Below are 14,016 nucleotides of genomic sequence, written 5' to 3' on the forward strand. Positions count from 1 at the left end.
TCATATGTTACCTATTGAACCTTGTACTTCACTCGATTTGGTCAGAATGGACTGCATGATATCTACTAGTCACTGGAATGTATCGAGAAGTGCACAATTTAAGCAGGATATAAAAGAAGTTTTGGTTTCACCAGTACCATTATTTTTCTAGTGTTTCTGTTGAACTGGGGGCATCATCTACATGATACAGCTTCAGTTTGGGAAAAGACCAATGACACAGGATTTAGTGTGTTGGGAAATGTCTGTATACTAATTTACTTCAGAACTTCAAATCAAGTACAGAAGATGCTATCATGGATGAGATTTCCACTAATTACCAGCATTTCTTTCCAATGACAGGAATACTGTATGTGGTATGTAGAAATATACATTTTAGTATAGTATTTTGTGTTTTTTAGTGTTTAGTTTTTTAATGTCTAACTCTGTATTGTTATCATCCCCATGTCATGCTGATAGAAATATTAAAAAACACTGAACTCTTTTTTTTTTTTTTAGCCAAGTAATGAGCTAGACTTTTGGAGTGAAGGTTATCAAACTGGAAAAAAAAATCATAGCCATGAAATAATAGATTTTTAGTCCTGTCCAACTCCCACTAAGGAGTTCTCTTTCTAAATCAAGTTCAGATTTTTCTAACTTTTTGAGTTGTATGTCCAACTTGGAGAAATACATATTTCATTCTTTTTCTTCGCTTTCTCTCCTCTTTTCTCTCTTCCTTCCTTCCTCCTGGCCAGCGTCCACCACCTCTACTCATGTTAAATAATACTTTACTTTGTGAGTAGTTCCATGTAAGTCAGTGGGAATGGTGGAGTAATCGTATTCTGAGGGTGAAATCTATGCCATACTAAAGGCAATCATTGTTATGACTACATATTTACAGCAGAGAAGGGAAAAAGTAAAAGTGAAAGCTTAGAATTTGCAAATATGACGAATACAGACGAAAAGTCTGCTGAGATCCTGGAATCATGAGATCCGCAATTTGTTCTCAGCTATGATTTCTTCCTGTCCTTAATGTTTAGGCTGTTTTTTTGGAGAGTTTTGTGTGTGTGCTTCAATAAGATGGCTATAAATTAACCTTCTGCAAATTACCGCTGCACTTCCCCGTGCCTGTCAGAGAGATGCTACCTGTATTCTGTTATAAGAAAGAGTGGGGCTTCAGTGGGATCTGATAAAATGTTAGCAGACAAACACTGAGCTTGCTCAGAAGTGATTTTTCAATAGGTTATACTTGATTTACATTTCTTCCCCAACCATAGTGTCATATGGGAGAGTAGTTATCATTGAGAGACTACCCAGAGAGTAGTTATCAGTGGTTCACAGTCATGCTGGAAGGGCATAATGAGTGGGATTGGTTCTGGGTCTGGTTCTGTTCAATATCATAGAATCTCAGGGTTGGAAGGGACCTCAGGAGGTCATCTAGTCCAACCCTTTACTCAAAGCAGGACCAATCCCCAGACAGATTTTTGCCCCAGATCCCTAAATGGCCCCCTCAAAGATTGAGCTCACAACCCTGTAAACTCCCTTCCTAGGCCTTGTAAGTGCAGTAGCTGCAGTAGCAGTTGCTTTTAGCTCAGTCACCTACTTACATTGTGGATGAGATTACAGTCTCATCATGAATGTCTGTATTTTAAACTCACTCTTCCCTCTGAGAAATGTGTTCCTGTTGAACTATTTTAAAATTAAAACGTGTTGAAATGGTTAGGGTTACGGTTGGGGTTGAGCAATGAGATAATAATAACCAGTGATTAGAATTAAAAAAAAACTTGGAGTGTTATATTGTAAAAAAACCAAGATAATTTTGAAAGTGGTATCATCTCCATTTGCCTTCCCCCGCCCCACCCATTTACTTTATAGTGTCATAAAAAATTGATAAATCCAATTCAGGTATCAAAATAAACGAGGATTGATAGGTGAACTTAAATATACCCATCTAAATGGCAGTTATTTATTTCAGGCCAATATTCCAAATGAATGAATTCCATCTTTAAAAAAAAACAAGAAGAATTTGAACTTGTTTCAGATTGTTAAATTCTAGAGTTAAACAAATACACAGGGATCTTGCTGCAAATTTGGAATGATTCACAGTGAACAAAAGGATCAGACTCAACTTGCTTGCTTAGACGCACTTCATAACTTTTAGTATGGGTAACTGCAAGTGTGGATAGGACTAAATTTTGAAGATAATTACAGGTAAGAGACTGTCTTGGAGCTTTTTGGACTTCAGCAGCGAGTCATAATCTCCTGCCAGAATTTCCAAGGAATCATCTAATCCAGCAGTTCTCAAACTGTGGGTTGGGACCCCAAAGTGGGTCGTGACCCTGCTTTAATGGGGTCACCAGGGTTGGTGTTAGATTTGCTGGGGCCCGGGGCTGAATCTGAAGGTCGAGCCCTACCGCCCGGGGCTGAAGCCGAAGCCAGAGTCCCACCACCAGGGACCAAAGCACAAAGGCTTCAGCCTGGGGCTGCTGGGCTAGGGCTTCGTGCCTCCCCCCTCCCCACCTAGCGCACTGGGGCACGGGCTTTGGTCCCCCTTTATGGGGTCGTGTAGTAATTTTTGTTGTCAGAAAGGGGTCACAGAGCAATGAAGTTTGAGAACGCCCTGATTTCTATTCAAGGAGTCAGATTTGCTTCATCATGGAGTGGTAGGAGAAATGTTCCATCAATCCCAGGAATATTTCAAGATCACCTGGAAAGCCTACTGTAGCAGGGGCACACTCACCTTTCGTGAGCACCCCTTTGGCCAAGTGCATGTGCCTGCACTCACTCTCTCAGTTTGTCCCTGGTCCAGGATAGAGCAGTTCCCCAGGGCTCCCTCTCTGGAGACAATGTCTTCACTCTCTTGGGCTTTCTGGGCTGCAGTTCTCCAGCGGCGACACGATAGTTCAGTTTTCCCTCTGGGGTTCCTTAATGTCCAGGCCACTTCTCCTCAGTGGCTAATGGGGGGGGGGGGGGGGGGGCAGGCCCACCCACTACTCCGGGTCCAGCCCAGGCAGGGCCGGCTCCAGGGTTTTGGCCGCCCCAAGCAGCCAAAACAAAAAACGAAACAAAAAAAAAACAAAAAAGCCGCGATCGCAATCTGCAGCGGCAATTTGGCGGGAGGTCCTTCGCTCCCAGGCGGAGTGAGGGACCATCCGCCGAATTGTCGCCGAATACCTGGACATGCCGCCCCTCTCCGGAGCGGCCGCCCCAAGCACCTGCTTGACAAGCTGGTGCCTGGAGCCGGCCCTGAGCCCAAGGACCCTGTAGATAGCAGCCATCTGCTGTGTACCTTTAACTATGTCACATGGCTTCTCTAATTCCCTGGCCCATTTCTCCATGGCCCCGCACCATCTTCACCCTTACCTCAGGGCCTTGTACTAATGGAGACTCAGCAAGCAGTTCAGGGCTCCTTCTCACTCTCCCCGGCTTCTGGCAGTTCTACAACTCCATCAGCCTGCCATCCACACTCCTATATTTCCAGCAAGGAACTGAACTCCCCCTCTGGTCCTGCAGGTCTCCTTATACTAGGCTGCTGGGCCCTGATTGGCTGCGTGCCACACATCCACTCTAAGTAGCTTGGAGAACCCTCACCACTGCCCTTTTTTGGGGTAGGTTGTGGCAGGGCCAGGAGGCCCAGCATGAGGCCTCAGAAGGTCTGGTATACCCCATCACACCCACAAATTTCAGGACATCTATTGAAGGCTAAGAAGTCTGCATGAGAGGATGACTCCTCCATGCTTTTCCTTCATCTGTATAGGCAATATACCTCTATTTTCAACAAATCAGATATTATGTAGACTATTCTGTACTCCACCTAAAATTTACATGCTTGGCATGCGATTCTAAACTATGTTACTGATGCTCTTATTCAAATCAAGATTATAAATATATGTTTTGGGGTTGCCTCATGTTGGGGAAAATGACCCATATTCTCAATCACATGATACCTGTTATCCCTATAGTGTTCCTTTTGCAATGAAGTAGAGTTGTCTCAAACAATCAGCAGCATAGACATGCTGCACAGTTAATAATACATATTTCTCAATTATGTAATTCCCTGGCCTCTGCTTAGTAAAGAGGGTCTGAACTGCATAGTGACTATTCCCACTTCCCCTCAATAACTGTACAATAAGCAATTCCCTGTACTCCTATAGGCTAAAATATCACACAGCCAATCAAAGTTCAGGGATTGGTAGCATCACAGAACAAACATCTTTCTCAATAACCACACATTAATTATGGAATATTCTCAGCTCTGATTGCATAATCATGTATGAATATACTGTAGGCAGACTATTCGCCTAAGAACACCAATCAACATGTTCATAATGAACTTGGTTGCCTTAACGTGCAGTGTTTGCTTGAGCCCAGATTACCAAGCATTCCAGATCACTCCGTATCAGGTACCTCTCCTCTTTATTATTTGCCACCTCCATCCCAATCTTTGTGTCATCTGCTAACTTTATTAGTAATGATTTCATGTTTTCTCCAAGGTCCTTGATGAAAATGTTAAGTAGTGTAGGGCCAGGAACAAATTCCTGTAGTATCCCACTAGAAACACACCAGTTTGATGAGGATTCCATGTTTACAATTTTGAGACCTGTCAGTTTTTAATCCATTTAATATGTATCATACTGATTATGTATTATTCTAGTTTCTTAATCAAAATGCTTTGTGGTACAAACACCTTACGGAAGTATGAGTATATTACACCAACACTATTACTTTTATCAACCAAACTTGTAATCTCATCAAAAACATGATACATCTTACTTAGGTAAAATGTTCAAATTCAGCATTTGAATTATTTTATCAGTTTTAACCTAAAAATATTGGTCCAGAGCCTCAGCTGGTATAAATCAATGGGATTTGATTAATGAAGAATTAAGAGGGGAAACATAATTAAATAAAATATGATCAATCTTATTAAGATGAACTACAAAAGGAAATAAATGTTTGCCCAAGGGTGGCACATAAGCCCCCCCACCCCCTTCGGGGAGGCTAGCCTCCGGCCCTGCTGCTTCCACCTCAGGCCCCACCCACCTGCCAGAGCCCCGAGCCCTTCCCCCCCCCAACCCGCAGGAGCCCCAGCCCACTCGCTCCAGCTGCCCCCGAGCCACTGCCCCCAGGTTTATTAAATTCCGTTAATGTTGAAGACCATCAAAGAACTATATAAATGCAAAGTATCATTGTTATTTGTATCAACATAGGTCTGTGTTTTAATACTCTATTTTGTATTTAGAGTACAGTTTAAGTGTTCTATCTCATCCTTTTATTGCTTAGCAATAAAACTGCATCCTGTTTTCTTACCATGTTAATATTTCACTAATGTTTACTATTCAAAATGTTTTACGATGTACAGTACTCAGTCTTGACTGCCCAGACTGCATTTTTGCACCTTCTGTTGCTGCTATTTCCATTAACATTACTGATATCCTGTAAGTAGGTATACAAAAAGCACTTGTTGAGATGTGAAAACTTTCTAGCATTTTCACTGCTTGATTCCAGGAGCCTTTATTAGGATGTGTATATTGTACCTTGCATTAGGAAGGCAGCAACTGAAAGGCACCAGGAAACCACATAACACTAAACACTCCCAACTGTGAGTGATTGGCTCAAGACAATGCTACTGAGTCATTTATAAAAATGTAGTGATTTTGAAATCACAGAAAGAGATCCCACTGGAATATACACACCAAATCCCCAGAGTCAGTAAGTGGAGACTTTCCTTTTCTTTATTCTGATTCTCCCTTGGCTTTCTTAAAAATATGCCTCAGAGTTTTTGAGTATGTATAATACAAATTAATTGGAGTCTTTGGCTTTTGATGGCAGCAGATTGCCTTTTGAGACTAAATCCAGTGAGATGCTGAGCATCTTAAATTCCCATTGACTTCAGGAGTGGGCCATTGGTTTGGATTTGATTACACTGTTCATGGGGCTGAGGTTTTTCCTCTTACATATTAAACTTTCTGCCCCACTATTAGGAAATGCTTTCCTGTAGATCTCTACCAAGATATTTTTCTCTCCTAGCTGGGTTTTACTAAATTAGTGTATGGGACCCCGAATTACCTTATACATTATATTTATTCTCAGTTATGGGGAGTTATAAGTGCTGCTCTCAAAATAGCATGAGCCAGGCTTCAGATGTGCCATAGTGAGAGGAAGAATGGCACAATTTACTGCACATTACTTGGAGTGGGATGGGATTTGCCTTCTTCTTGAGAGTAAACAGTATTATTTCCTTGCCAGCTAAAGTCACTCAACCAGTTTGACCAGGATCTATATCCTCTTGACTGAAAATAGGCTACTATACTGATCAGACCATGCCTTTTCTACAATATATCAAGTAAACATTTCCATTTTATTGTAGGTGAAGCGGCATTAACAGTTCATGGAGCTGCCATTCACAAACCTTGAAACAGCTTTCATCTTGTTGGCTTTTGTCATTTTCTCCTTGTTTATCCTGGCTTCCATCTACAGTGACCCTGATGAAAATAATGCAGGTAAATAAAATAATCCAACGTAGAGATAGTGTTCTACAATTCTTAGAAATCTAGTGCCTGATATTCTTGTTATACGTTATTTTCTGAATCTCGTCATTAGACCATTGTAGCAGATGGGCCTGCAACATTGTTAAATTTCCTACAAAATAGAACAGCAACCAGTCAAGGGACAAACAAAAGTCAGGAGCCTAGAAACTGTCGTACTGGATCCGATCAAAAGCCCTTCTAGTCCAATCTCCTGACTCAAAGAACAAGCAATACCGAAAGGTTCAGCGCAAAATGCAAGTAATCCCATAATGGATAGTAGAGCCATAGGGGAAGATTCTTCTTAGCTCCAGGCAGCTGGCTCATGCTCAAGTAGGAGGCTTTATATCACTTATAAATGTTTAGCCTGACAGAAATGATGTTATTACACATGTAAGTATATAATTCCCCTTTTGAACCTGCCAAGCTCTTCAAGCCAAATCTCGTTTGTACTGCTGTAACAGCCCAAAGAGGTGGATCCGATTGAAAATTGTAGGGTGTGTGCAAATGTTGTGCAAATGTTTATGAAAATGTTGTCCTTTTTTTTGGTTGAAAAATTTTAAATTCAACGATTTCTACCAGCTCTATGAATGGGTGAAAGCAGCCGATGACACCCTTTTTATAGTGCAGGGCGGGCGTAATTAGACCTCTGCCATTCATTTCTCACTCACTACTATAAGAAGTATCGTGGGTTGGACTGAGAGCAGAGTCAGAGCATGAGGAGTTCTAGCAATCCTGATCACCACAGCAGCTCCTTTAAATACTTTAAATTGTGCTAGGAGCCAGTTTGACCCTCAACAGCCTCTTGGGATTGAGAGATGATTTCAAAGGTATTAGAAAGTTACCCATAGATCACCTGGTGCAGCAGAGCACTAACCCTTGGTCTCCAGAATATCTTATGGCAATGAGTTCTACAGGTTAACTTTGTATTGTTTAAAAAATAATCTTTTATCATTTTAGTATGTTGTTTAGCAACAAGGATTTGGGAAACCTATAGTGTGGTCTCATATAGCAGCAAGCAGCTTAATAAGAGTGATCCTTGCACGGGTCTCACTGTATTTGTGTAACAATATTAATCAGCATGAAAAGTAAATAAATGTGCAAGGGTTTGCTATTTGCATTCCAACTGTTTTTTTGGTTTTTTTAAATCCATTCTGCTCCACTGGGTTTTATATAATTGTGGAAAGTGTGGAAAAACAATAGACATTTCTGTAGGGAAAATGTGGTTGCCATGAGAACTCACCTCAATTAGAGAGCATGGACATAAACAACTTTTCCTGGGAGGAGCATGTAATGATCTAAGAGTACAGCAACACTCCATGCACAAAGACATTGTCCCGCCCCACAGATGAAGGAACAAGAGGAAAATCTGAGAGGGCTACAGGTATAGGAAATTTATACACATCTCTGCTGTATGTGCAGAAGTGCATGCATGGACGTGTGCTAATGCTTTTAAGTCTTGTGTGTGCCTTTAAAGGTTAAAAAGGGAAGTTTGTTGAACCTTTCGGATTCTGAGGTGGGTGAGAATGTGGGCTCTGAAGTGGTGAGATGAAAAGATGAGCCCCACTGCTTCCCAAAGAATCTGTTTACTATGATGTAGCATTTATCAGTGCTGATTTGCTGCCACTGTCTTGTCAGTGTAGAAACTGCATGAAAATTGTTTGTTTGCCAGGTTTTCATCAACCTCAAAACAATATCATCAGCCTGGAATGAGAAACTGACTTTTTTGTTAATAAAATTCTGAATTAGAACAATCTCACTTCCATGGGGTTTCCCAGGTGCCAAAAGTACTGTTACTCCTGGCATACACCACAGGGCTAGTGCTCATATCTCAGGCAAAGGCTGTACTCAAGACATTTTACTCTCTTTATCTTGACTGAACCCCCATGGAAGTAAATCCAACTTACTATGCCAATGTAATATTCACTGAATATTCCAGCAATGTCTTCTGCCTCATTCAGCCACTAACTCTTGTTTCCCTGCATAACTCTAAATTCAAAGGGAAGGCCAGCAACTGCCAACAGAGCCAGGCAATTATCTTTCCATTAGCTGAGTGTTGAGTAATTTATAACATGCTCAGTCTATACAGAAACACATACACACACAACCCTTCAGACGCCACGGACTTAAAAGAAAGGCCAGCTATCTAAGCGACAGTGACATTCAATCAAAGAATGTGAGCCTTATGCCTTCCCACTACTAATTTTATTATTATTACATTGGAAATAAATAAATAGATAAAGTATAGGGCATTGAACAAAGTAATTTGGAGGGAGAGGACTCATAGCATGAACTCCATTTAATGGGATTAATGCAAGGAAGAAGAGGAGAAATAAATGTTTTGCTTCAGAGCTAGCTTGCTGACACAAACCATAAAATGTGGGTTCAAGAACTCTACACTCCCCTTGGGGCATTTTAGTCTCTCTTCTATCTTATACTGAGGGCAGGTATCCTCCACTAAACACTAAAAAGCATCAGAATCTCCCTTCATCTCCAGGTTAAATTATTTTCTCTCTCTCTCTCTCTCTCTCTCTCTTTATATATATATAGAGAGAGAGAGAGAAAAAAAAACAGATATGGAATCATGTAGATTCCAATTCAGCAGGTAGTCTTTAGGGGGACAGAGTTTGTTTTTTGCGCAAAGGACACTGGACAAGATGGTCTGGATGTTGCTATGTTTTTCCCATACACATAGAACAAACCACATATTTTTCAGTCTAGGTGATTTATTTCAGATTAAGAAAAGATAACAAATTGAAGTATAATTCTCCATGAGAGCGCAAACACAACAACCCCTTTTAAATAATTACCTCTTAACTGAAACAAAATGGCTGCTGCCTTGCAACAAGAAGCAAGGATCATCTTTATTTAAAGGTGCGATGAACAGAAAACAGAATTAAATTTCCTTTCAGTGATATACCGAAATACACCACAGATGGCAAAGAGGAATGAGATATGGAGCTTTTCACCTCTATGCCACTATTCAAAATCCAGAGCTCATCACTTGTGATGCAAATTGACCCCGAGAAAACTGTGCTGCACAGCCTAAGTAGAATGGGTTGATGGTGTCAGTCCAACCCACAGTTAGAGCATTGTGAGTAAACTGCTACTGCCACTGCCTGTGATATACCTGTTCTGCACCTGAAGAGAGAATTTCAGTCCTCAGAGCTGTCAAGCCATCACTCTTAATGGGCACAACATTGAATGAAGAAAATACATTTAAAATAAAAAGGAAATTGTCATTGGAACCATGCTGTATGGTAGCTATTTGAGTGTTGCAGATAAAAGAAGAGCTATAAAAGCTAGAATATACCTGACATGTTTTACAGGATACTCCCTTCTTTACTATGAAATACACTGTTCTATGTCCTGACACTCCGATCATGTTGGATCACAAATCTAGCATGCTAGCAAACAGCACTAGCTACACTGCAGGAGGTGCGGGGGGCACATTATAGCAAGAGCTGCCAAAAATACAGACTGCTTCCAGGGAGTATGTACTCCTATGGTATCTCTGCCACTCTGGATGAGGGTGCACCATGCTCTCCCCTCCCTAGCCACCCAGACACTCTTTTTGGGAAGGCTAGTAGAACCACTGTCAGAACAAACATGGAACAGTGTCTCCACTTGCTAGCCACATCAAAGCTGTCCTGTGAGAGGAAGGCGTCCTGTGCTTTTTTTATCCCTCCTCCCTCACACACACTAGACAGGGCCAGACACAGCCCAGTTCTAAATATTTACCCTTTATCCCTTTCCTGAATCCAGCCCTTTGTTCCTAGTTAATGTCCCTTCTACCTCCTTTTACAGAGGTCAGCTCCTAGAGGCAAAATACAGGGTGCTTTAGAGAGTTTTATTTTAAGTGAAAAACGCTTGTGAATTTATTGTAAAAGGGCAAAAGGTGTCTGCTAGGGAGCAGAACACATTCATAGCTTATGACTGCATTTGCTGCCAAGGAGACACACTTGTGAGAAGAGCATAGTTTCAAGTAGAGTTCATGCAATAAATCTCCCACTGGAGGGAGTTCTCTAGTCATCATGACCCATTATCAGCTCTATTTATAGAAAAATTCTTTTGCAGACTCCAGAAGCAATCTGTGATTTCACTGGCAGCCTTGTTTCCAGCAGTCTCACTCTGAATTGAAATAAGTTTGAAAATTAAAATGCATTTCTTGCAATCCACATCTCCATATGTGTGACAAGCCACACAGAATTCAGACAATGGCAAAGGTGTACTTTTATTCAGTTGTAGATTTTGGCCTCAAGGAAACTTGATTTCTCATGCATGGGTTGAATTTCAGTGGAATAAGGTTACCATCTTGCTCCACTTCCACACAAAAATCCAAATGGCAAGATAGTAAAGAAACAAGCAGCATGAAACTCAGTTTGCTCTGTGACCTCCATTCCCCTCCATCTACAGAAGTGTGTTCTTTATCTTCAGAGAGAAAAAACAACTCACATTGGGGCAAGGAAAGAAAGAACTGAAAGAACTGCTTACATAAACCATTTTTAGAAAACAAGAGAATATGCCATTTACATCTAACACATCTTTGATACTTGACATTTAACAAAAACTAAAAGTGGCATTAAAAATTCAGATTGTCATATGTGCCGCTTTAAAAAGATGCCTCTATAAATCCCAAACACTGGCAGAATGTGATACAAGTGATCTAAGTATATACACTAGCTCCCTTACAAACTTACTATTTGCTGTATTGTTTAGTATACTTACAGTATTTGAGAAATTCTCTATACTTAGAATGGGGAATTGTAGCAAATATCCCAGTAAGTATTTAAACCATTAAATGAGGTAAATACACGTTTGTAAGGGCACTCACATTTTAAATTTAATCCTCTCAGGGTCATTCTCTTAAGGACCCTGGACCATATATTTGAAAGCTTTAGACATTAATGGAAAGAGCACCCACAACTTGAGGCGGGGCCCAGTAGCTCTGAATCAGGGAACTACAACCAGCTCCTTGTGGCATTCCACCCTTGCCCTCTTCCCTACTCCACCTGGACTATGCTTGAACAAAAGGGAGAATTAAGGCCAAAGTGTTTAAAGACTAGATTGTAGACTGATTCATTTGGCATCTTGACTTAAGCTTTTCATCAAGTTGTCTTTAAAGTCCATATAGATGTGTCACAATCTTCTATTCTTTTGTTTTAACCAAAAGCAATAGAAGAGCTTAACATTCTGCTAATTCCAAGATACACACACCTGTTCAGGTCTCTAAATTTATCACTATTCTCAAGCCAGTTTAAGAGGTTCAAGTGGCAAGTATTCTTGTACATGTTAAATAATAAAATATAAATTAATTATTGTTATTAAAAAGTGAGCCAAACTGAATTGCACTTTCCCATGACTGTAGAATTCTGGGTCACAGATAAAACACTAATAAATTGCCAAACTGGAAGGACTCTGGAAAACCCCCTTTCAGACAAAGCCAGGCTCCCTTTTAAAGAGGCTGCCTGGAATGTGCAATTTTGCATAAAATTAATTTATTGTTTCCCCTGTTCAGTTTTTCAGGGGGTTGCCACTTTGCATCTGTGTTCTTCTGGGGTCAGAGGTCTCCTTCTGCTGAAAGCATGGAGGGAAACAAACATGTATTGATTGTATGAAACTCAGACATTATAGACTTCAAAAAAACGAAAACTTCCCCACACGCCAGCTACCCAAAGCCTCTCCTCATGATTAGGAATATATGACTTTGGTGGACTATGACAGACCAGAAGATAATTAGGGAGTAGCCACTTTGTGCACCATGCTCCCTTTCCAAATTAACATACCTGATGTGGCAAATTGCCACATTAGGAAATGTTCTGTCATTCAGTATTAACTCCCTTTCCATGTTTCAGTTCCTGCTGCTGGGAAAGGCAGTGCACAGCAGTAGCTGGGGAGTCAATATTAGCCTGGCACTTAAATCAGACATACTGCCAGAGACTGGAGGATGATTTCAGGAACAACTGCTACCCGTAGATGTTCTATGATCCATGTTGTTTGCGTTCCCTCCATGATCCTTGGGCTCCTTGTGGTTGGCAACGTCACACCTCCTACCTTACCTAATGCCTCCTCAACAAAGCTACAGAGGAGAAATATTTGCTGATTGTGGAACCCTACAGAGATTTTCAAAGTATGTTTTTCTTCTTTCTTTATACATGAAAATGGACAGTTTTCTGCATCACAAAAAACATTGCCGTCATGGGCATTAATTGGCATCCTGGTTGACAAAGAAGCCAAGCATTGAATGGGAATGTAGACTGTACCATCTTCTCACAGTAGAGATAGTCCCTCCAGAACATCTAGAAGACATTAGTGGGGCAACCAGTGCCGGGTTTACAATGGCACCAGTGGCGCCATGGAGCTGGGCTCATGCTCAGAAGGGGGCCCCGGCCTGCTCAGCTTGCATTGTGCCCTGAGACCCCGCCAGCCCGCTGGATCTGCCCCTCGGCCCGCCCACCACTTGCTCCTCTTGGCCGGCCAGCTGGCCAACAGTTCCTCTCCAACCACTGGCCTCACCCACTGGCTCCTCTCTGTCCCCTGGCCAGACCCCAGTACACCTCTGGCTCCGGGCAGTCTCTGCTTCCCACCACATGTGGGGCCCCACCTGTCTCCCTGGAGCTGAGCCGCCTGGGACTGGTGCAGAAGCCTGGCCAGTCTCAGCCAGTTGGTGGGAGGGGTGGGACAGTGAGGGGGAGGGCTTGGCTGGGCCCCTCCAGGCCTGAGGGAGCCCAGCCAGGAGAGGCTCTGGCCTGGCTGATAGCGCCACTCCCGAGGGGCTGGAGTGATTCCCCACCCCAGTACCAGCCCTGGCTGCACTGGTGGCTCAGCCTGGCAGACACAGTCGCCTCCCAGCAGGGCTGGTGAGTGCGGCCCGGAGGCAGGACATGGGGGAGTGGGTCTCTGGGGAACCTGGGAGGGGCGGTGCTGGCTGTGAGGGGGCGGAGAAGATGTGTGTATGTTGGGGAACTAGGGAATGGGGGTTCTGTGTTGGGCAGTTGTGGTGGGGCTATGGGCAGGGGTGCGCTGGGTGGGGTGGGTCGGGGGGGGGCTCTAGCCATAGGGAATTGGGGGGAGTGTTCCGATGTTGGGTGGGGGATGTGTGGCACAGCATGACCCACCCCCGAGGGGAAGGGGCATGCTGGCAGCACAGGGCCGGGTGGGCCACTGTGCGTCTGGCAACTGCCAGTTTGTAAATAGTGTCCTCACACTGGGCTGGGACCCTTGCTCTGTGGACCGCCCCTCCCACACCTAGCTTCATTGCCCCCATGGGGTCCCACAAAAGGTTAATCCAGTCCTGGGGGCAGCATGTGGGAGGCTTGACCTATCCATGTTGTATTTTCTGAGGCTGGCAAAGGAGCTCCAGGCTGGCTGTTAGCCTTTGTTCAAACCCCAAATTCAAAAATAAATAGAGTCTGATTTACCATTCAGTTATTCCATTTTTATATCAGCGTATGTGATGCTTTGAGGTTCCACTCACACTGGTAAGGGGGGGGGGGGGGATAGCTCAGTTGTT

At 42.7% G+C, this 14,016-nt stretch overlaps 2 long non-coding RNA genes across 2 annotated transcripts in view; one reads left to right on the forward strand and one right to left on the reverse strand.

The window, feature by feature from the left end:
* LOC135983667 (uncharacterized) overlaps positions 1-14,016 on the reverse strand; it is a 92,582-nt gene that overhangs the window by 76,082 nt on the left and 2,484 nt on the right. Inside the window, exon 2 of the long non-coding RNA XR_010601391.1 lies at positions 6,389-6,461. This is a non-coding gene — a long non-coding RNA (uncharacterized LOC135983667). The remainder of the gene's footprint in view (positions 1-6,388; positions 6,462-14,016) is intronic.
* Positions 6,342-14,016, forward strand: part of LOC135983668 (uncharacterized) — a 36,133-nt gene continuing 28,458 nt past the window's right edge. The window contains exon 1 of the long non-coding RNA XR_010601392.1: positions 6,342-6,479. This is a non-coding gene — a long non-coding RNA (uncharacterized LOC135983668). The remainder of the gene's footprint in view (positions 6,480-14,016) is intronic.

This window comes from Chrysemys picta, chromosome 5, assembly GCF_011386835.1.
Source record: "Chrysemys picta bellii isolate R12L10 chromosome 5, ASM1138683v2, whole genome shotgun sequence".
NCBI classification, from domain to species: domain Eukaryota; kingdom Metazoa; phylum Chordata; order Testudines; family Emydidae; genus Chrysemys; species Chrysemys picta.